The 20,715-nt window shown below is 43.8% G+C and overlaps 2 long non-coding RNA genes and 1 other non-coding gene across 3 annotated transcripts; 2 read left to right on the top strand and 1 right to left on the bottom strand.

Moving 5' to 3' along the window:
• Positions 1-973: 973 nt before the first annotated feature.
• LOC125753656 (uncharacterized) lies at positions 974-7,520 on the top strand. The gene is made up of 3 exons (XR_007405966.1): positions 974-1,112; positions 2,697-2,748; positions 7,359-7,520. It is a non-coding gene; the product is annotated as an uncharacterized LOC125753656 (long non-coding RNA).
• Positions 7,364-7,497, bottom strand: LOC112670257 (U8 small nucleolar RNA). The gene has a single exon (XR_003142833.1). It is a non-coding gene; the product is annotated as a U8 small nucleolar RNA (small nucleolar RNA).
• A 2,515-nt stretch (positions 7,521-10,035) lies between the features above and the next one.
• On the top strand, positions 10,036-11,129 carry LOC125753648 (uncharacterized). The gene is made up of 2 exons (XR_007405945.1): positions 10,036-10,506; positions 10,603-11,129. It is a non-coding gene; the product is annotated as an uncharacterized LOC125753648 (long non-coding RNA).
• The last annotated feature ends 9,586 nt before the right edge of the window (positions 11,130-20,715 follow it).

Here is a 20,715-nt window from a genome sequence, read left to right as displayed (position 1 = left end):
GAGGAGGAGCATCACCAGACCTTCTACAGAGCATTGCAAGGAACAGGATAGAATCACTTCTGCAGGAGGAAGCCATGTGCAGAGAGGAATATTCGTGTTTTATTTTTTTTAATTTATTTTTTATTGGTGTTCAATTTACTAACATACAGAATAACCCCCAGTGCCCGTCACCCATTCACTCCCACCCCCCGCCCTCCTCCCCTTCTACCACCCCTAGTTCGTTTCCCAGAGTTAGCAGTCTTCACGTTCTGTCTCCCTTTCGTGTTTTAAAGTTGTTCTCATCTTTCAAGATACTTGAGCTACTCAAATCGGTGTCAAAGCCCTGAGACCCGCTATACGATTCCTTAAACTTCTTCTCAAACTTGTCAGGACAGCCATGACTCTCTTGGGTTTGACTCTCATCCAAAAGCCCCACTTCCCAGACAGTTAAGAGACCTGACTTTCTTTCCAGCTCAGTGAGTCTGTGACAGGACGATGAATCACTCTTCGGATGAAGAGTTAATCTATTATGTTGCCTACAGCAATAAAGCCACTTCTGCCCCTTTCTGGGGCTTTCTCACATACTCTCCCTCTTGCATTGAGATAATTCATTAGTTCTGCTTTGTCAGGGGCCCACCTGTACCGTGTTAATGAGCAACCAGATGGATCAGAGGGACAGAAAAGCAGAGAATCCCCTTCCCCTCTGGGGCTGGGGCAGTTCTGAGCCTTGGGTTATTTTCTTCAGGAATCTGAACATTCTAGGATAAGAAATAAGCTCACACATTATGAGTTCATGTAACTGTATTTTCATACATCTGAGAAGATACCTATGTTAACTCAGGGTGGTGATTTTTAAATGTGTCCAAAAATTCTTGATATTCCTTCTTCCAAGAGATGGAGCTAAATTCTCTTTCCTGTGAGTGTGGGCTGGACTTAATGACTCATGAGTGAATAGACCATGGCAGGAGTCAAGGGATATCATTTCTGAGATTAAGTTACTAATGAAGCTGCGGTCCCCTATCGGGTGTGGGCTCTTTCTCTCTCCTGTGTCTCTTGCTCTGGGCACTCCGTGGAGAGGTCCATATGGCAAGAGATGGAATCTTCCTGTGACAGCCACATGAGTGAGCTTGAAGGTGAGACCTCCAGTCCTGGTCAATCTTTAGAGCCTGCAGTCTGTGTCAACAGCATTACTGAAATCTCATGAAATCTCATACTTAAACATTAAGAAACTAAATGAAAGGAGCTTTCTCTTTCTTTCTTTCTTTCTTTCTTTCTTTCTTTCTTTCTTTCTTTCTTTCTTTCTTTCTTTCTTCTTCTGAACCAGAACCACCCGGCTAAACTGCTCCTGGATATCTGACCCTCAGAAACTGTGTGAGTTCTTAAGTACCTGTTGTTTTAACACGCTAAATTTGGGGTAATTTGTTATGCAAATAGATAACTAATATATCCAGTGATTGGAGCTGTTGAGGGTGTAGGGAAGCCGTCTTAGGTCACGTGTATCTACTCCATGTGCCTGGGGCCATATTGGTCTGGTGGGGAAAGGAATTTCCTATCATTGGAAGGCTCACTTATTGGAGAGGACGTGAGGATAGAAAGAAGCTCACAAGATACAGGAAGGGTCCTGCAGCTCAGCTCTCTACCAAAAGCAGACAGAGGGGCAGGATCCTGACCACACAGATAGCTGTACAGTCAGCAAAATGTCAGACATGGAGGTGGTGACAAAGGTGTCAATGAGGATTGTCTTATCTGTGACAGACCCTGGTGTGACGAGGGTGTGGAGAAGCCAAAGTGCTAGGTTTGGTTGGCTGGTCACTGTGGCCATGATGGTCACGGGGAAAATGGACCAACTCCAGTGGGCTCCACCAAAGTCTCACTTGAGCTGCTGACAACAGTGGTGCAAAGAATTTTGCAGAACATGAAAAGGAGTTGGCTCATCAATGCCTAGGGCTTGAAGCCTGATGGATTAAACTCTGATGTGAGCAATCTTGATTTCTTCTGCCTACAGAGGATGAATAGTTCTCATTTAGGCATCTGGTTTGGAATATTGAAGTTAAAACCTGAGATGTACCTATCCTTTTAAGGTTGAGATTTACTTAAACATTAAGAAACTAGATGAAAGGAACTTTTTCTTTCTTTCTTTCTTTCAGATTCTATTTTTAAGTAATCTCTACACCCAATGTGAGATTCGAACTCCCAACCCTGAGATCAAGAGTCACATGCTCCACCGACTGAGCCAGCCAGGCAGAAAGGGGCCTTTTTTTTAAAATCATCTCTCCAATAACTTATTTTGAGATGTCATGAAAGAAAAAGAAAACAAGTCAGAAAATGTCTTGAAAATCTTTTTTTTTATGTCTTGAAAATCTTAAAGAATAAAATTTTAATAACCACTGCCACCAGGCATACCCCTCCCTCCAAATTCCTATTTCATGAAAACTAATTCCAATGTAGTCTTGTTATAATGTCTGTCTGAATAAAAATTCAACATGGAATCAGTTTTCCACTCCTGATGGGTTCTTTGTTCAAGCGCTGTCAAGGTGACGTTGTAATGATATTTTTTCTGGGGAGAGGAATTGATTCATTGTTTTAAAATCTGTTCCAAGAATAGATTTTCACTAATAATTGAGTTTCATTAACAACAAAAAACGCAGTGATGCTACACTACAGTGTCAGAGTAGATGATAGAAATAAAGGAGCAAATTTATCTGTTTCTTCGACAGGTGCTCGCTGGAAGTCCGCCATGCATCAGCCAGGGTATGAAAGCCCTAGAAGGTGAGTAGTGAATAGCTTGAAATGGAATAGTTGTCAGGAGGAAGGCCAGTCCAGCCATGATGAAGATGCTCCTGCTGCTGCTGTTGCTTCTGCTGGAAGCTAATATTTATTCAGTACTTTATGTCCAGAGCTGGGCTAAGTATTGTACAATCGTCAGCTCACAAAATTGTGACAATTAATACTATGAAGTGGTTACAGCTCCCATCCTCATCTTGCAGATTAGAAAAACAGGCACATAAAATTAAATTAATTTGCCTGACATCCTATGTATAGGCTGGAGCCCATACTGACAAACAAGATCTGATTCCAAAGGCTGGGTTTTTCGTTTCCGCGTCAGCAGGAGAGATGGCAAGGGAGCTGTGTGCACTGAGAGAGTAGTGTTAGACGCTAGATAAATTTCAGAATTAAAAGCTGTACATGGAAGCCATAAACAGAAGAAGCGCTCTCTGTGATGGGGAGGAGGAGCTGAGAAGTTCTCTTAGAATGCAGACGAGAAGGACAAAAAAGTGGAACACTGGAGAATGTGAAAAATTTCAGGTAATTGGAATTTCTGAGGAAGAGATAAGAAGCCATGGAAAAGAAGGAATAGCATGTGCTAGAATACGAATTTCCTGATTTAAGGAAAACTCCATTCTGCACCTTGAAAAGATTTATCAAGTACAGGCTAAAATTGCCAAAAATAGGAGCAATAAATATATTCTGTGTATTTTTATCATAAGTGAAAAACGAGAACACCCACAGATCGTGTTTGGTTCTATAAGTTTCGACACACAAATAGAATAGAAAAAAATTCCCAAGCCCTTAATCGTTCTTACTCCCGGAGGCAACCACCATTCTGGTTTCTCTTACCGTATAGATTAGTGTTGCCTGTATTTGAACTTCATATAAATGCAACTGTACGGTGTGGAACTGTCTGGCTTCTTTTGCCCTCCGTATGTCTTCACAATCCATCAGTGGTTTATTTCTTTCTATTGCTGAGACATACTCCATTGTATGAATAAACAACAATCTGTTTGTCATTTCTCTTGCTAATGAACGTTTGGATTGCTTCCAGTTTGGGGCTATAATAAATAAAGTTGCTATGAATGCTCTCGTATGAGGCTTCTTGTAGACATATGTTCTCACTTCTCTTGGGTAAACACCTAGGAGGGGATTCGCTGAGACAGGGTGAACTTGTGTTCAGCTTTACAGGAAACCACCCAGAGCCCTACAAAGTGGTTGTATTGCTTATTCTCTCACCAGCGATGTGTCAGAGTTCTAGTTGCTCCACATCCCGGCCAATTTCTGATGCTCTTGGTATTATTTATTTTAATTTGGGTCTGAAGTGATATCTTGTTGTGGTTTTGATTTTCACTTTCCAGAAGACCAGTGACACTGAGCATCTTTTTCCTGTGCTAATTGGCCATTGTCTTCCTTGGTGAAGTGTCTGTTCAAATCAATGGCCCATTTTTAACAATAATGGCCCCTCAGGTGGGCAGGTGAGAAGTTAGGAAGACCTCAACTGAGGTTGTCATAATGGTGATAACAGAGTAGGAGTGACAGTGAGGGAGGTCCAAGTGTAGGCTGACCATCAGGTGTCTGCTGTGGTGGGTAATGGCAGCAATGGTGAGTTCATTCAGACATGGGGAGCTGTGGTCCTAAGCATTTCCACTCCTAACACGCCTCAGCAGAAATCTTGGAGGAAGATTTCTTTACACCTGGTCTTCACCCAACACCCATTCCCAGCCTTGACTGTCTACATCACTTCTACACCTGGTACCCTCTTGGGAACACACTCAGAACTAAAATAACTGTATTAAATTAGAAGCTTAGAAGTGCATCAATTACATCCCCGTTAATCTGAAGTAATCTACGTCTCATTGGGTCAGGAGCTTCTAGAAGGTCTCCATGGGAGAGTTTTTTAAAGTGTTAAGTTTTCAAAGTCAACAAAAGCTACCCTTTTGACCAAAAAATGAGGTTTTGTGTAATTTTTGTGCCCCCTGATGCCCAGGTTTAATTTAATTTGGTTTGGATTTCTGTAAGAAATATATGTCATCAATCTCCAATAATCCTGTTCCTAGAACACAGTTTACTTGGGATTATCGAAGTCAGGACTCTTATATACTCTAAATAAATTGAGTGGCTTTTTCTTGGAGTCATTTGTCATATACATATAAAGATATTTTCACCTACTTTTTATGGAGACCAACCTTCGGATAGAGTAAATCCACTTTTCTGTTATCCAGAACTCTTGCATCATGTAAGTATTTATGCTTCATTTGGAATAAGCTTAGTCATAAGATGCTGCACTTCATGAAGCCATGATGAAAACCTCTTTTTAAAAGCCTTTTCTGAGTCATTTCCAGAAAAATCCTGATGCTTTTGTTGGCTTCCACTTCCCATTATTCCCCTTCACTTGAGCATGTGTTTGAACACATGACTCATTATAAATGCTTTTAGGTGGAAGTTCCCAAAGCAGGAAGTATGAAATGAGCTCAGTCAGCTTTATTATATATAAGTTTAATTTTACTTAGCCATTAATGTGCAAATCATGGTATTAGTTGTCTAGTAATCACATTGGTTCAATCCAAGAACTATGTTTGCACAAAATGAAACAAATACAAAGTGCATTTTCGATGGTGTGAAAGCCAGCAGCCTAACATCACCTAGATTGTAGCATATACACCATGGACCCATGGGTTGTGATGTTGGTGTGCTGTTGATTTCTGATATATCTTGCTTCATTTTGCCCTGAGAAGTATGGAGAGACATGCAATGCTAAACTGTAATAAAATACTGTATTATAGCAGTTGATTGAAAAAAACCCAACAGCATGAGATGTTGATAGTAGAGACAAGAAACCAACTCTAACTATGAAGGGAATTCTAAGAAGCAGATAATGTTGAGTGGGAGTAGATTCAGTAGTCATAGAAATAATATCCAAACAATTTTCCTGGTTGAAGATAGATACAAGCCTACATGTCAAAGGGTCTACCAACACCAAGAAAAATGAGTAGAAAGAGACCCATAGATCATGATAATGTATTTCAAGGGTAAAGGGACTTTATTCCTAGACCTAAGGAAAGCGTTTTAAAGGTGAACGTGCAGTCAGATTGGCTTCAAACTTATCTTTTGCAGGACAAAAAGCGAAAAATCAACATATCAATATCTCTACAATTCTGAGGGAAAATTATTGTAACCCAGTTCTTTAAGTTATCAAGCTATTGTTTATGTGTGAGAGCAACATACAGATTCTCAGGTATAGAGGAATCTAGAAAGTATACCCTTTTAGTTGCCTACTGTTGTCATAACAAACCACCACGAACTTAGTGGCTTAAACAATGCAGATTTATTCTCTTAAAATTCTAGTGGTGAGAGGTCCAAAAATCAAAGTCTGCATTTCTTCTGGAGGTTCTAGGGGAGATACCTCTTCTCTGCCTTTTTCAGCCCCTAGAACTCATCCACATTCCTGGTCTTGTGGCTCCTTCTTCTGTCTTTAAATCTAGCACAGTTGCAACTCTCTGACCATTCACCCATCCTACCAGCTCCCTCTGATGCTTCTCTCTTCCATTTAAAAGGATGCTTATGATTACACTGAGCCCAACCGGATGACCCATCATTTCCCACCTCAAGATCCTTAATCTAATAATATCGACGAAGCCCCTTTGTCAGGGCAGTTAATAGTTTCACAGGTCCTGAGAATTAGGACATGAACGTCTTTTGTGGGTGGGGAGCATTATTCTCACTACAGCATATACCAAACAAGGCTCTTCTTGAAAAAAGGTAAAGATCATATAAATGTAAAATTCAGTTGTAAGAAAACATGAGAATAGAAAAAAATTGAAAATAGAAAAGTAATGATTGGGACATACCCTAATAATCTCTAAAGTTGTAGAGCAACCGTACAATTGGCACCAGGACAGATTGGAAGTCCACTAATAGGTCCAAACATCCATATGAATTTAAAACAATGAGAAAATGAGAAAAAAATCCAAGTGAGGTTATTAGGAAAACTAACAAGTCATTTGAGGGGGGATAAAAGGTTAAAACCTGAAGTCACATCATATGCCCGCAGACAGTAAAGATATAAATATGCATATTTTTAAAAATGAAACCATGAAACTATTGGGAGACAATTTTATTAATTTATTTTAAACGATTTTATTCTTAAATAATCTCTATACTCAATGTGGGTCTCATACTCAAACCTGGAGAACAAGAGTCACACACTTCACAGACTGAGCCAACCAGACGCCCCTCCTGGGAGAAAATTTTAGTGAATGCTTCTGTAATTTTAAAATGAACATGAATTTCTGACTGTAACTGCCAAGCCAGAAACCCTTAAAGGAAAATAATGGGTGTATATGAAAATGTAAATAGCTAAGTAATAATAAAAATGATTTCTACGTGACCAAATAGTTGAAAGACCTATGATAAATTATTTATAACAAAATTGACAGAAGTTAATATCCTTCTTATAGAAAAAACTCTTACAAATCAATAATTAAGAGACAAAAGAAAAGTGGGCAAAGGTTGCAAATTGAATTTTACAAGAAAAGGAATTGAACAGAATGAGAAAACATGAAAAGAGCTTTACCTGTCACAGTAACCAATGATTTTTTTTTTCCTAGAAAGAAGCAAATAGGAGCAATCAGGGTGCTGAAGTCCTGATTATGCAGAGATGCTAATCACAAATCATGCAAACTTCAATCATCATGTTCCATCTGCCCTCTAAAAGGAGGAACTAGTAAAGATTTTCCTACCTGATGATTACAATTATTTTTTTAAGCTAGTATTCTGTCTTTGTGTGAGTGGTTTTCATTGGTTCTAACTTTCTGCAAACTAAGAACATTTAATAGAACTTCAAATGTGTATATTCTTTGTAGCAGCAAGTATAATTCTTCACCAGGTGGCGGGAATAATGCCTTGGCCAGCAGGGGGGCAGGGGTTATGCAGCTCCCATGGGCTCCTCTCTTAGTGACGGGTGGGGAGATACTTTATTTTCACTCAGTATCATCCTTCTCTCCCTCCCTTCCACTCCCTTCCTTTCCTCTCCTTCTAATGTGCTGACCCAGCAGATCCCTTTAAGTCCTACTCAACTATTGTGAATTCAGGGGTGGGGAGGGTAGTCACGGCCCTATGAGAACAGCCTGAGTGTGGGCAGGCATAATGCATCCATTACACCTATGGCCCAGGTTGGGGCTGGCGGAGCCTGACACACCTGAGACCTTCCATGAATTCATGGAGAGTCTCCTCTCCTGTTAGGTCTCCAAACACAGCAAAGTCCCCGCCTTTTTTTTTTTTTTTTTTCAGAGTTTGAAAGATTTATGGCAGGTGAGTTTCACTCTCTTCTTCTCTGTTTCTCAGGAATATTTGGGAAGTTTCTCTCCTTGGCCATTCAGTGGGGAACAAAGAGGGGGGTATGGTTACCTTAGCTAAACTTGAAATTCAAAACAAAACTCTAAGTCATCATAGCATTTGACATCCTAACAGCCTGTGTTGTTACCTCTATAATTAGATGTTTACACCTTTGAGGATACAGGTCTGTTGCTTCCCTGGGGAAATAGAGTCTGGCGTCTTAAAAACGGAATTAGCTGTTGCTTAGCCAGCACGCATCAATAACAAGAAATACATTTAAAATAAGTTAATCCCTTATATAATTAGAATATTAATGCTGACTCTGGGGCGTGTGCCTTCACTTATGCACACATATACTTTCTCCTTCAAAAATCAGAGTTTTGGGGGATCCCTGGGTGCCTCGGTGGGTTAGCACCTGCCTTCGGCCCAGGGTGTGATCCTGGAGACCCGGGATCGAGTCCCGCATCGAGCTCCCTGCGTGGAGCCTGCTTCTCCCTCTGCCTGTGTCTCTGCCTCCCTCTCTCTCTGTGTGTCTCTCATGAATGAATGAATGAATGAATAAATGAATAAATAAATAAATAAATAAAAATAATCTTTTAAAAAAATCAGACATTTTTTATTAACAACACGTTAACTTCAAATGGGCAAGACAGATCCCTATCTCCAGATTCAGAGCTTAAAACATCAGGAGACTCTAATCCATCATCTTCTATGGCCCAATCTCGTCCTCACGCCAGTCCCCACCACTGGCGGGACCGACGGGCAGGTGTAAATTCCAGGATGGATGCAGGAAAGGCATAAATGTGAATTAATTTTATTCCTCCTAACAAAGCCGAGTAAGAGTAGCAGAGATTCAAGAATTGACTTCCACATGGTACAGGTTCCTGTCCCTCTTAGGCTCTCAGGTGGCTAACCTGAAGGGGCATCTGTGTAGAGAGGCGACGGGCCGATGGCCTCATCCTAGACTGTCCCTGCTGTCAGCCTGGGCTCCACCTGTGTCCTCTGGCTCGCAAATTCCGTGTCTTCGCTGTTCCGGAGAATCCAGCTCCCTCTATAAAGTGGAAACTGATACCGTGAGATGTACTCGTGATTACATTCAAATACATCAAGAGCCATTCATTTCTGAGCCTCACAAGGCAGCGGGAAAGCCGAAGGGTATTTTCACATAACTACTCGCCAAAATAGAAAGACCTCACTAATGTTGCACACTTGTCTGTAATTGCGCTAGCCCTGCATTCTCATTAGAATAAAATCATCCTGTTTTTCATCTGGATGAGCTGCCGTTTCTGTTTTTCCATTGTGAAGGGTGGGGAAGACTTGATTGCTTGCGTCAATGTAAGATGTGCAATTTTTCCAAAAAGGCTACTTACGCAGATGCATTTTCAATCAGGGCTCCAGAGCCCAGAACACAATTTTGATTAATAGTCCATTGAGGGTTTCAACATATGGTTCAGTGTTTAAAGGATTTGAGATAAATCCACCAAAGGGGATGCAACCCCGGTTATGAATTTAACAGTATCTGGCTTTCTGGTGGAACCGTAGCCAGTTGAATATACAGACACGGGATGTGTCCTTGGTCACATAGGCCGTAAGCGCCTCGCAGGCAGGAACCTGGTGTTATCCGGAGGGGCATCTCTAGCATGTAGCCTAGCACCCAGGACACAGTGGGGACAATATGCATTCCATGAAGTGTTTTTCAACCTAATGAGATATGTGAGCAGAAACTGTGAGCAGAAAACCCACAATTTTTTTTAAAGATTTTATTTATTTTTTCATGAGAGACACAGAGAGATACAGAGACACGGGCAGAGGGAGAAGCAGGCTCCCTGCGGGGAGCCCAATGCAGGACTCGATCCCAGGATCCTCGGGGTCACGCCTTGAGCCAAAGGCAGATGCTCAACCACTGAGCCACCTGGGAGTCCCAGAAAATCAACAATTTTTGACAGATTCTCTGCAGACCATGTTTCTGCTGTTGCTCCCATCACTGCATAAACTAGCTAAGCTCTTCACTGGGCGTGTTTAGTCAGCAAGCATGCGCCGGGCACTCGCCTCCTACTAGACTCTGACCCTGGATGTGGCAAACAGCCTGTCATCAGAATCCATTTCCTCTTTTTCTCTGAGTCACTTCCCTGTCTCCCTCACAGTGACTGAGGCGTGTGGCTGGTTCTAGCCATTGGGAAATGAAGAAAAGGGTCTCTCTTCAGGCCTATTCTATGAGTCCCCCAGTTCCCACCTCCATGCTCTTCCTCCTTCAAATTGGCTGCATCAGGAACACCATGGTGGCCATGGAAGCCGTGTACTGACGATGGGAGAGACCTTGAAAGAACCCACCACCTGAACACCTGCCCGTGACTGTTAGGTGAACAGAGAAAGAGCTTCTATTGTGCGGAGCCCAATCCCAACCTGAACACGTGATTTAAGGTCAGAGGAGATGTGACCCTGCCCTGTACCGGGGCATCTAACCCCAGCGTAGACTTCAAAGGGCAGATCACCATGTGGCCCTTTATGCCTCCACAGGAGAGCTGCAAACAGAGAGGGTCCCTCCAGGATGCCCGCTCCAAGATCAGCAGGCCTTTCCAAAGTCTTCAAGAGAAGGCCCTGGTTGGACACCAGTGGTCAGAGACTCTCTGCCCTCAGGGATGAACCCAGTGCTACAACCGGTCCGATGTGGGGCTGATGACTCTGACCACTCACGTCTCACCAAAGTGGATCATCAAGTGCTTGCCAAGGGGACGCTCACCAACGGAGCACTTCTGACGGAGGCCCACCTCCCAGCACAAGGCATTCTGTTTGCTAGCAGGCAAACTTGTTTCTAGTATATTCATTTGAAGGGCCTTGGTATCCTCCACTTTTAAACTACTTTTAGGGACACCTGGGTGGCTCAGTGGTTGAGCATCTGCCTTTGGCTCAGGTCATGATCCTCGAGTCCCGGGATCGAGTCCCACATCGGGCTCCCTGCAGGAAGCCTGCTTCTCCCTCTGCCTGTGTCTCTGCCTCTCTCTGTGTCTCTCATGAATAAATATTTAAAATCTTAAAAAAATAAACGATGTGTATATGTATGTCTCATTTAGTCCTCTGAACGATCTCGCTGACCAGTGAGGCAAGTTGGCTCAAGGTCATGCAGCCAGTGGACGTGTTGGAACTCAGATGTTCTGACACCCGAATCGTTCAGTGTCCTCGCCACCAGGTCAAGCTCCGGTTTGTGTCAGGGCTGGGGACACACTGTCCTCCCCAGCCCCTACTATGTCTTAACATCCCCTGTGAACTCACGAGCTTGCAACAGATTTAAGCTCGGCCATGGAGCCGGGACCACGGATGCTCAGCCCCACCCCAACCACTGCCCCACCCTGGAGGCAGCATTATGGCTCTGCAGAGCTTCCAGAAAATGTCACGGGTAAGGTTTAAATGTCACGGTATCAATCTGGGTCTGGTGTTCAGTTCCCCAGGCAGCATACAAATGAGGAGGACCTGAGGACCATAAAGGGAAGTTTTTTTTTTTTTTTTTTTTTAAAAAAAAGCTGAGCTATTTATTAAGAATGTCAGGGTGATACTGATAGATCTCACTGAGGTTTCACTGGTACATTTGAATTTCAGTGTCCGTAGAATCAGAGCCCAGAGCCTCAACCGTTATATTCCCCTCCCTTTTGCACCTTTTGCACCTCACAAATATTCCCTTCCCATGACTTAACTTCAATTCAATAAACATTTACTGGGCATCGAACCAAGGGAAAGGCTTGCTGCTGTCTGCCTGCTGTCCATCCCCATGACGGCATTATGTCAAGTGCAGAAGATAATTATTTACAAACATGGAAATTGATTGTCCCTAAGTTCTGCAAGCTTCTGGAGGCCCTGGCCGTTAACATCCAAATGAAACTACCTGAGTCCCCGCCGTTGACGGAGGGAAGCCAGCGCTGTGGCTGGGATCTGAGGGTAGTGGGCAGAGAGCAGCAAGGGTCCAGTTACCACTCAGGACGAATGAATGCTACGGGCCCAGCTCTCAACCCGAAAGCTTCTCTCTCGTCCCTTAGCTTCATTCGCGTAGGTCTTCAGCAAGGGTCTATGGGACTCTTACCAGTTCCCAGGCCCCATACTGCACGATGAACAAGGCAGAGAGCCCTGCTCTTATGACCGTGCTCCTTACAATCTAGGAAAAGACCCAGACAATTTACCAACCAGCAGTCACATAGTCGAACAGCTACTCTCTCTGAACATGGACACACCTGCTCCTCCATCCTGCCCTCCCAGGCTCCACCAACTCAAGGACGCTGTGCACAAATCTTTTTGTTGCCAGTTTGGGGGAAATAAACTGATGATTATGGATTCGTACTGAGAATACCTTACAATTTAATGCCGTACGTCACTATTGCTAAAATTTCTCTGCCCATTCTCCCACCATATGGCATCCTTTCCAGAGATCCCTGGGGAATTCAATTCGACCTTTGAGCATTTTCTTCAATCTTCCCCTTGTTATGGGGTGAATTGTGTCCCTTTCCCAAAAAAGATGATGTTGAGGCCCTAACTCCCAGGACCTCCGATTGTGACCCTGTTTAGAAAGAGTCTCTTCAAAGATAATTAAGTTAAAATGAGGTCATTTGGGAGGGGCCTGCACCATGATGACTGGTGTCCTCATGAAAAGGAGAAAATGCAGAGACAGACATGGATGCAGAGACAGACATGTACAGATGCAAGGACACACAGGGGACTGGAGAGACTGTGTCTGCAAGCCAAGGGGTGCCAAGCATTGCTGGCCAGACATCAGAAACTGCAGGAGGGGGATCCCTGGGTGGTGCAGTGGTTTGGCGCCTGCCTTTGGCCCAGGGCGCGATCCTGGAGACCCGGGATCGATTCCCACGTCGAGCTCCCGGTGCATGGGGCCTGCTTCTCCCTCTGGCTGTGTCTCTGCCTCTCTCTCTCTCTCTCTCTCTCTGTGAGACTATCATAAATAAATAAAAATTAAAAAAAAAAAAAAAGAAACTGCATGAGGCAAGGAAGGATTCTCCTCTACAGGTTTCAGCGGAGCCTGGCCCTGCCAACACCTTGATTTTAGGCTTCTGGTCTCCCGCACGTGAGACAACACATTTTTGTGGTTTAAAGCTCCAAAATGTGGTCCCCTGGAACAGCAGCTCAAGGAAGGTAAAACACTCTCATCACGGAGACTCAAGCTTCTCACGCCACCTCTGGAGCCCCCATGCATTAGGCTGCCTGCAGAAAACTCAAACGCTTTGCTATTTCAAGGCAAAGTAACTAACTTCAATCTCCCATAGCCTGACCCCCTATAAGGCTTTCCAAAAGCAAAAATATACCACACTCCCACCCCATGAATTTTGCCACTTCCCTGCAAGAAGTAAAAAGATGTTGGCAAGTTGTTTCAAAATGATGAAGTGTCAAAGCTCTGGGTGACACAGGGGCTGGGGACCTGGGTTTCTGTCCACCAGGGCCTCTCTGGCACCCAGTTGGGAAGCCCTTGGGTAAACTACTGATGGTTGAGTAGCTACCCTCCCTGTGCAGGTCGAGGCACAGCTGGGCTTCCAGATTTGAGGTCCAGCTTCCTGGGAATCTGAACGCACAATGATGCCCAATTTTGGCGTCTCTCAGGATACCAAGAGGTAGGCAGCCCCCCGCCAACTCCCCTTCCTCAAGGATCTGAATCAGAGTAGTTGGATGGGCTGTTTGGATGGGGTGAGACGTCTCAGTTCTGTAGCGGAGAAGAACCATGAAGAGAATTTTGGCAACAAATGGATAGAGTTGGGTTCAGGGAAAGAATACGAAGACAAAGATGGCATCCAGGCCTGCATGCTGGCTGAAGGGAGGAGGCAGAGAGGCAGGAGATGCCCTTGATGAAACCAGAGGCCTAGATGGGCTGAGGAAAGGGAATGTGCCATGTGTGAAGTACATGGGGTTCCTTTCCCTCCCCTGTCCTGGAGTTTCAAATCTGATCCCAAAGCAGGAGGATGATGTGCGTACGTGTAGCCTTTCTGTGGCTGAAAAGGCAGTAGAAACACACTTGTCCTCATGGAAACTCCACTTTAATTTACAGAAATAGGCCAGTATACATGATTTGTGAATTAAACACCTAGTGGGGGCATTTGAGTGTAGAATGACACCAAGTATTTTGGAAAAGTTGCAAGGACTAATGAGCCATCCGCAAAATTGATCTCTGTGGCCCAACACAGGTCAATGACAGTTCAGTTAAAGGTCATTAACAAATACAAATTGTGATCAATTATTTAAATATAATTTAAGACAAACGTAGTGCAAAGCCTTTCCAAACCAGACACCATCGATTTACTGAAAATAATGTTGTACTTCCAAGAGGCCAGCCAGGCCCAAATCAATAAAATTACCTCTAACTATAAACCTTTTATCCAAGACCGATTCATCATTATCAATACCTTTTAACAAAACAAGCATTTGATGTGCCACTTAGAGGATCCTCAGTGGTGATTTTCCTGAAAAAGCTTATAAGCAAACAGTGATTTATCCCTCTGTTCACACATGCCATCCCCTCTGGGTGAGGTTTTTGTTCAAAGGAATCCATTCTGTTATCTCTATGCTTCTGTTCTGAATAGAAACTGCAGGATTCAGTGTTCAATCCAGCCTGACAATCACTCATTGGCATCTCAACAGTGGATCTCAATCTTTTTATTCCCCAAGAGCAAGATAACTGCCCCATGATGGTCATACACACAAAACCTTCCCCAGGGTGGCCCAGGACAACCCTCAGTCCTGCCCCTTCCTTTCACACTTAGAAACATGTATCAGGATCCAAGAAAAAAATGATTGTGACAATTTTCAAGGATAATCTTAAATGCATTCTAATTCTGGCCAATAAAAATAAAACTCATAAACTTTGGTGCCGAAACCGTCATTAGAGCCACTCTAATGACACATTAGTGGTCGAAAGCCACAGATGTACAAGATGTTCAGTGTTTGTGATCAAACCTTCTTCCATGAAATATTATTTTAATGACTTTTAAAAGAGATATGCATTCATGGAGAAGAAAGGAGTGTGACCTTGAAACCTGTTAATTAGACAAATGAGCGTCTGGTTCCTCTGTTAATGGCTCAAAACCCATTCTGCCTCTCAACAGTGGTTTTGCAAATCTCTACTCAGAGATCTTGCAGCAAATTTAACTCTTTGTGGGGCAAATCTGGTTTTCCCACCTGCCAAGTCCTTGGAAGGACCCTGGAAGGGGGTCGCCCTAGATTACAGGCAGAGAGACCAGAAAAGGTCTGGTAGTGCAGATCCACTTCTCCTCTGGCCACTTCAGCAAGGCGGGTAGTTGGGGTAGGTGACAGGGGCTGGGACTAGTCGGTTGGCATCTCAATTGCGCTGAGAGTTGGTCCTCAACTAGAATGCACAGGTGGGGGCCTTCCAGTGATTTTCAGCATGCACCTTCTCATCAATCCTTGCACTGCCCTCACCAAAGCCACATGTGCAATACACTTTGAACCTTTATTATGGAAATTTTCAAACACACGTAAAAGCAGAGAGAGTAGTAGAGTGAACCCCATTTGCCACCACCAGCCTTCAACCGTTACCCACTCATGGCTGATCTTGTTCGTCTATACTCTCAGATTCCCTCCTCAACTGGATTATGTTAAGAATTTTAAATTACCGCAAATGCCCCCATTACTCACCTGCTACACTTTGGCAAATTCCTTCATCTCTGTGATGCTCAATCTCCTTGTGTCTAAGAGAAGAGCATTTCCGCTGGGGAGATGGTGGAAATTAAGTGAGCTAATACACATGGAAGCCTTACAGACAAAGCTTAAAAGGTGGTAAACGCAATGTTGGCTTATCCCTGTGTTCTCTCCTGCAATTCTAAACTGTAGTCAGCATATCAAACCAGAGGATGCATTGTATAGAAGGGTCAAGGGATCTTGTCTTCAAATGAAATCTGTAGTACTGGGTTTTCTCTGCCTTGATGAAAACCTAGGAAATCTCATGTTTTCTGGCCATGCTTAGACAACATGCAGTCCCCCTCTGGTTGTCAGAATGTCCAGTCCATGTAGAGGTTCAAGCTTATGCTTCATTCAGATATGCAGCTTCCCCTTCCTACCCAGCCCAGGCCTGCAGGCATAACTGGGCCTCATTTGGACTGGGGCTGTTCCTTCTTTATTTCCCCTCATCCTGTGCCCTCACACAACCACCCCCTCTACACACACACACACACACACACACACACACACACTGCAGAGTGCCTGCTGTGGAGAAAAGAGCTGTGGGAAAAGAGGTAGTAATCTGAGTAAGAATGTTCTGAGTTGAATAGCAGATGTTTATATCGTTTGTGGTGGAATTTCTAGGTCCTTTGGAGAAATCCTGCCCTGATCCCTGGATGTTTCTTATCAATGTTGTTCCCATAACATGGATAACCTCCAGCCAGCCTCTTACCTTTTTTATTCCCCACTAGGAACTCACCAGCACCTCAGGCTTGTCTCTGATCCACTTCATCACAGGACCCAATGTCTTGCACTGTGGGCTGACCCATATGGACCCAAATGAGGAAACAGCCCTGAATGCTTTCCCCCAACAAACGACACACACATTAGCCCTGGCATGCCCTCCTCTCCATCCACTCACCCATCAGCCATGAGCCAGGTCCTCCTGCCTTTCGTATTTGCTCTGAGGAGTCAGGTGCCAGTTCACTGTGTTCCCAAACTACAGGGAACATGCCTCAAGCTTTCCAAGAGGGCCTGGCAAAAACCCTCAAGCCAGCCTTGAAGGATGAGGAGTAGTGTTTACAGCCATGATAGCCTCCTCCAAAAACCAATCTCAATGTGGGCAAGGTTCTTAAAGAGCTATACCACTGGGTTTTTAAATTACTAGGTTGAAATTTCTGCATGGAGGCTTCATTGTTATACCATTTTACAACCAACGAATATACTGGATGTAACAAAGCACGTGGCCAAAGTTGGAAGTGTGTGTGGACCCAGCCAACCTGCCAAAGTGGTTTTCCAAGGGGAGGGAGACTGAGCACCTGACCATGGGGACAGGACCCAGAGCTTGGAGCCCAAGGACAGGGCACCCCATGGTCCCTGCTGGGGCATAAGAGGCAGCAGCAGCACCTGTTGTGTAGAGATGCCATTAGAATGCGTGGGACATTTTCAAACGTTTCTCTGTGTGGCAGCAAGAGAAGTGATGCCATTGCCTACTCAGATGCTTCAGTTTTCTCTCCAACCAGCAATGAGAGGCAGGGGACTTCTGTGGGCCGTGGGCTATAAATCACCAAGCTTCTGGGGCTTTGTGACATGGTGTGGAGATAGGCCAGGGTTTTGGGAGGGGGATGCTAGACTTCTTAGTATTAAGGGAAGTGGAGAACTAAGTAATTATTTGAAAAATGAGAGAGACATGTGTGCTTTCAACTGATCAATCAGTTATTTTTTGCAATACCATGCTCAGTCCTACCCCTGGGCCTCAGCACATGCTACTCGCTTTGCCTGAATGCTCTTCTTACGGCTATCCTTTGCTCTCCCACTTTCTTTCTTTTTTTGTTTGTTTGTTTGTTTAAAGACCCATTTATTTATTAAAGAGAGAGGGAGTGGAGGGGGGAGGGGAGATATAGAGGGAGAGAGAGAATCTCAAGCAGACTCCCTGCTGATGCAGAGCCCAATTCAAGGCTCAGTCCCTGACCCTGAAGTCATGACCTGAGTCATAATCAAGAGTCGGATGCTCAACGAACTGAGCCACCCAGGCATTCATTCTAGCCTCTTCTTAAATGTTACCAAACCAGAGAAAACTTCTCTGACCACTTATTTTGAAGAGTCATCTCCATCCCAGTCAAGACCTGTCTTCCCTGCTCTATTTTTCTCCAAAGCACATGTGATACTTGGTATGATGCATTTTCATCTTATTACCTATCTCCCACTGAAAAACACAAGTTCTGTGACAGATTGGGTTTTGTTTTCTTCATTGCTCTGTCTCAGTCTCCAAACATTGCCTGGCACACAAGAGATACTCCAATGCTTGTTGAATGAATGAATGGACCTACATCCTGTTGTTCTTTGGCTTTTGGCCTTTGAACTGTTTTTCCACTTCACCAACTCATTTTTTTTTTTTTTTGCAGTGGCCAAACTATGATCCCCACCTCCCTTAAAATAAAAAATATTGCAGTCCTGTTGTTCACCTGAAATCCATTTCTTCTGACCTAAGTGGAGGTTTCCATTTGAACAATTCAACGTCATTCAGGATTTTTGTTAGTGCATTCTGAAGTGCTTGATTTCTTGCAGTGGGTGTGTTTCATGGGGAGAGACACCTCTGCTCTGTTTTCTCAGATTATTTGCCCTTTCTTGGCCTCCTGCATCTCTGCATGTACACCGATGACTTTTCTGTGTTGGTCATTCTTTCAGGATGTAATTCTTCATAAATATGGAAAGTTGAGATGAGTTTTGCTTTCGGTATCAAATGGAGAGAAAAGTAATAATATATATTATTACAAAAACTATAAAGTTTTTGTGAAAAAACCACTAAAAACAAATCTAAGATAAATGACAAACTAGGGGGAATATTTTCGATTTATGTGAGCTTTACTATATAAAGACCTCTTAAAATCAATTAGTGAGAATACTCTAAGAGGAAAATAAAAAAGACATTTAATTAAAAAAGAATAAAAATATATGGTGGTTTAATCTCAGCATTAATCAATAAAATGATTAAAATAACCACATGATATTATTTTTCATCTTTAAGCTTAAGGATAAAGAAGAATCATATCCCTTGTTAGCAAAGACTAGGGAACTTTCATATATTTCTGCTGGAAAAATAATTTACTATAATTTTCCCTGAAAGGGCATTTCTTCTGTTGGAATCAAGAAGCCTAAGCAAAATGCATGCCATATGATGCAGTAGTGTTTGCTCTGGCTCAGGGTTAGGGTGCTGTTCCAGGCCAGGCTGTTTGCTGAGTCCGTGGTGAGGTCTGAATTAGGGACAGGTACCTCAAGCACTGTGACACAATGCAGGTGCTTTTCTAACAAGGTCTGCATGGAGGCGTGGCCAGGCCAGACTCTGAGCAAATCCCGACGGACCATGTTAGGACTGAGCCACATATAATCACATCTAAGACCCCAGAGCTCCAGCCTAATTTGCCTTTCTATATTCATCATCTTTTGCTTCCGCTCAAATATGTACTTGTCCTCTCCAGAGGGCTAATTTAGAAACTAGAATAAAAACAAAGGAATACAGAGCAAGTGTTTATTGTAATGAGGATGAATTTGATTTGCTTCCATAATTATTCATTACGCATACAGACATTCTTGAAATATTCGACAGTATTCCATATATATTCCCCTATAGCGGGAGGAGCATATATACCAAGCAGACAGATTTAACCTAAGGGAGAGGGTGTTGATATATACCATCCCTTTCTTCATAGTCCGTGCTTTGAACAGATGAGACATGGAAAGAGAAGCCAGGCAAGAGATGAGAATATTAGCTTTATCAATGGCCAAGGTTCAGTGGAGATATGGCTTGAGATTGCAGCCAGGTAGGCTCCTAGTACTTGGCCACCGAATTAGTAGACACCCTGCTAGCCATGAACAGAGCTAGACACCCACAGGACGTTGCCTTCAGGGGCTGGCCCTGACTGCAGGGCAGGTCTATAGACCAGAACACACTTCTCTGCAGGCAGTCAAGCAGGGCCAAGAAGTGAGGTGAGCAGGAGCTGGGCTGAAGTGCCCAGATGACTCCCCAGGAGTCACCCAGGAGCCATGCTCCTCTTCTTCCTAGGGAGATAAATGAGTGGACAGGTGAGGAGGAAGGAGGTTAATGATTTTCAGTCCTAGAACATTAGAATCACCCTGGCTCCCTAAAAAGCACAGATGTCCCCACCCTACCGATGGGATGGATGAGGGTGGTAACAAAGCACAAGCACTTTCAAAGCCCCAAGGTGACTCTGATGTGCAGCCAGCATTGAGAATCCCTGCTTAGGCTGAAGCCCACTCATGAGGAAGCCTCAGGTATGGGGACCAGTGCCACAGAGTGAGTGGAGTAGCCTGGACCGGGGGGACCCAGTGGTGGTCCTGGAGATGACTCTGGGGGCTCTATTATCGGTTCTTCCTACCACCCACAGATGATCCAACCAGGACCATCGACCATATGAACTTTCTATGGATCAGGCCAGTGACCTCTTCTCCAAATGTCCTGACTGTATTGATCCAACCCTGTGGCTTCCGGCAAGCCTGAGTGCTGGAAGTACACACCAACAGTAGGAGCAAGGATAGGGAGAAGCCACTTGCGACACAGATATTTTTCCAACTCATGTAAGTCCAGGCAGTGGCAGCAAGTCCAGTCATGTCCTGACTCCTGATGCTGACACGTCACAGAAAGAGACACAGGTCATGCCTTCCACCACTGCAGAGCTTCTGTGGAAGGTCTACCCAGGCTTTCAGTCAACAGGTTCTTATGGAGGCTGCTTCTAGCAGGTTCCTAATCATACCATACTTCAACTAAAGGGAACTAAATGGAAAGACCCAATCTGTGGGTTGTAAATAATGATTTGTGCAAAGAAAATAAGAATCATTTTGAGGCATTAACGACAAAATGAAGGTTTTTCATCAGAATAACTTGCTGCCACCAAAACAAATAAGTTTAAAGTTGATCCATACTAAATGTTCATGTACCTGTGGATCAGG

The sequence above is a fragment of the Canis lupus genome, chromosome 25, assembly GCF_003254725.2.
Source record: "Canis lupus dingo isolate Sandy chromosome 25, ASM325472v2, whole genome shotgun sequence".
Taxonomy (NCBI): Eukaryota; Metazoa; Chordata; class Mammalia; order Carnivora; family Canidae; genus Canis; species Canis lupus.
Note: the sequence above shows the minus strand (reverse complement) of the source record. Positions and strands in the feature narration are given on the sequence as shown.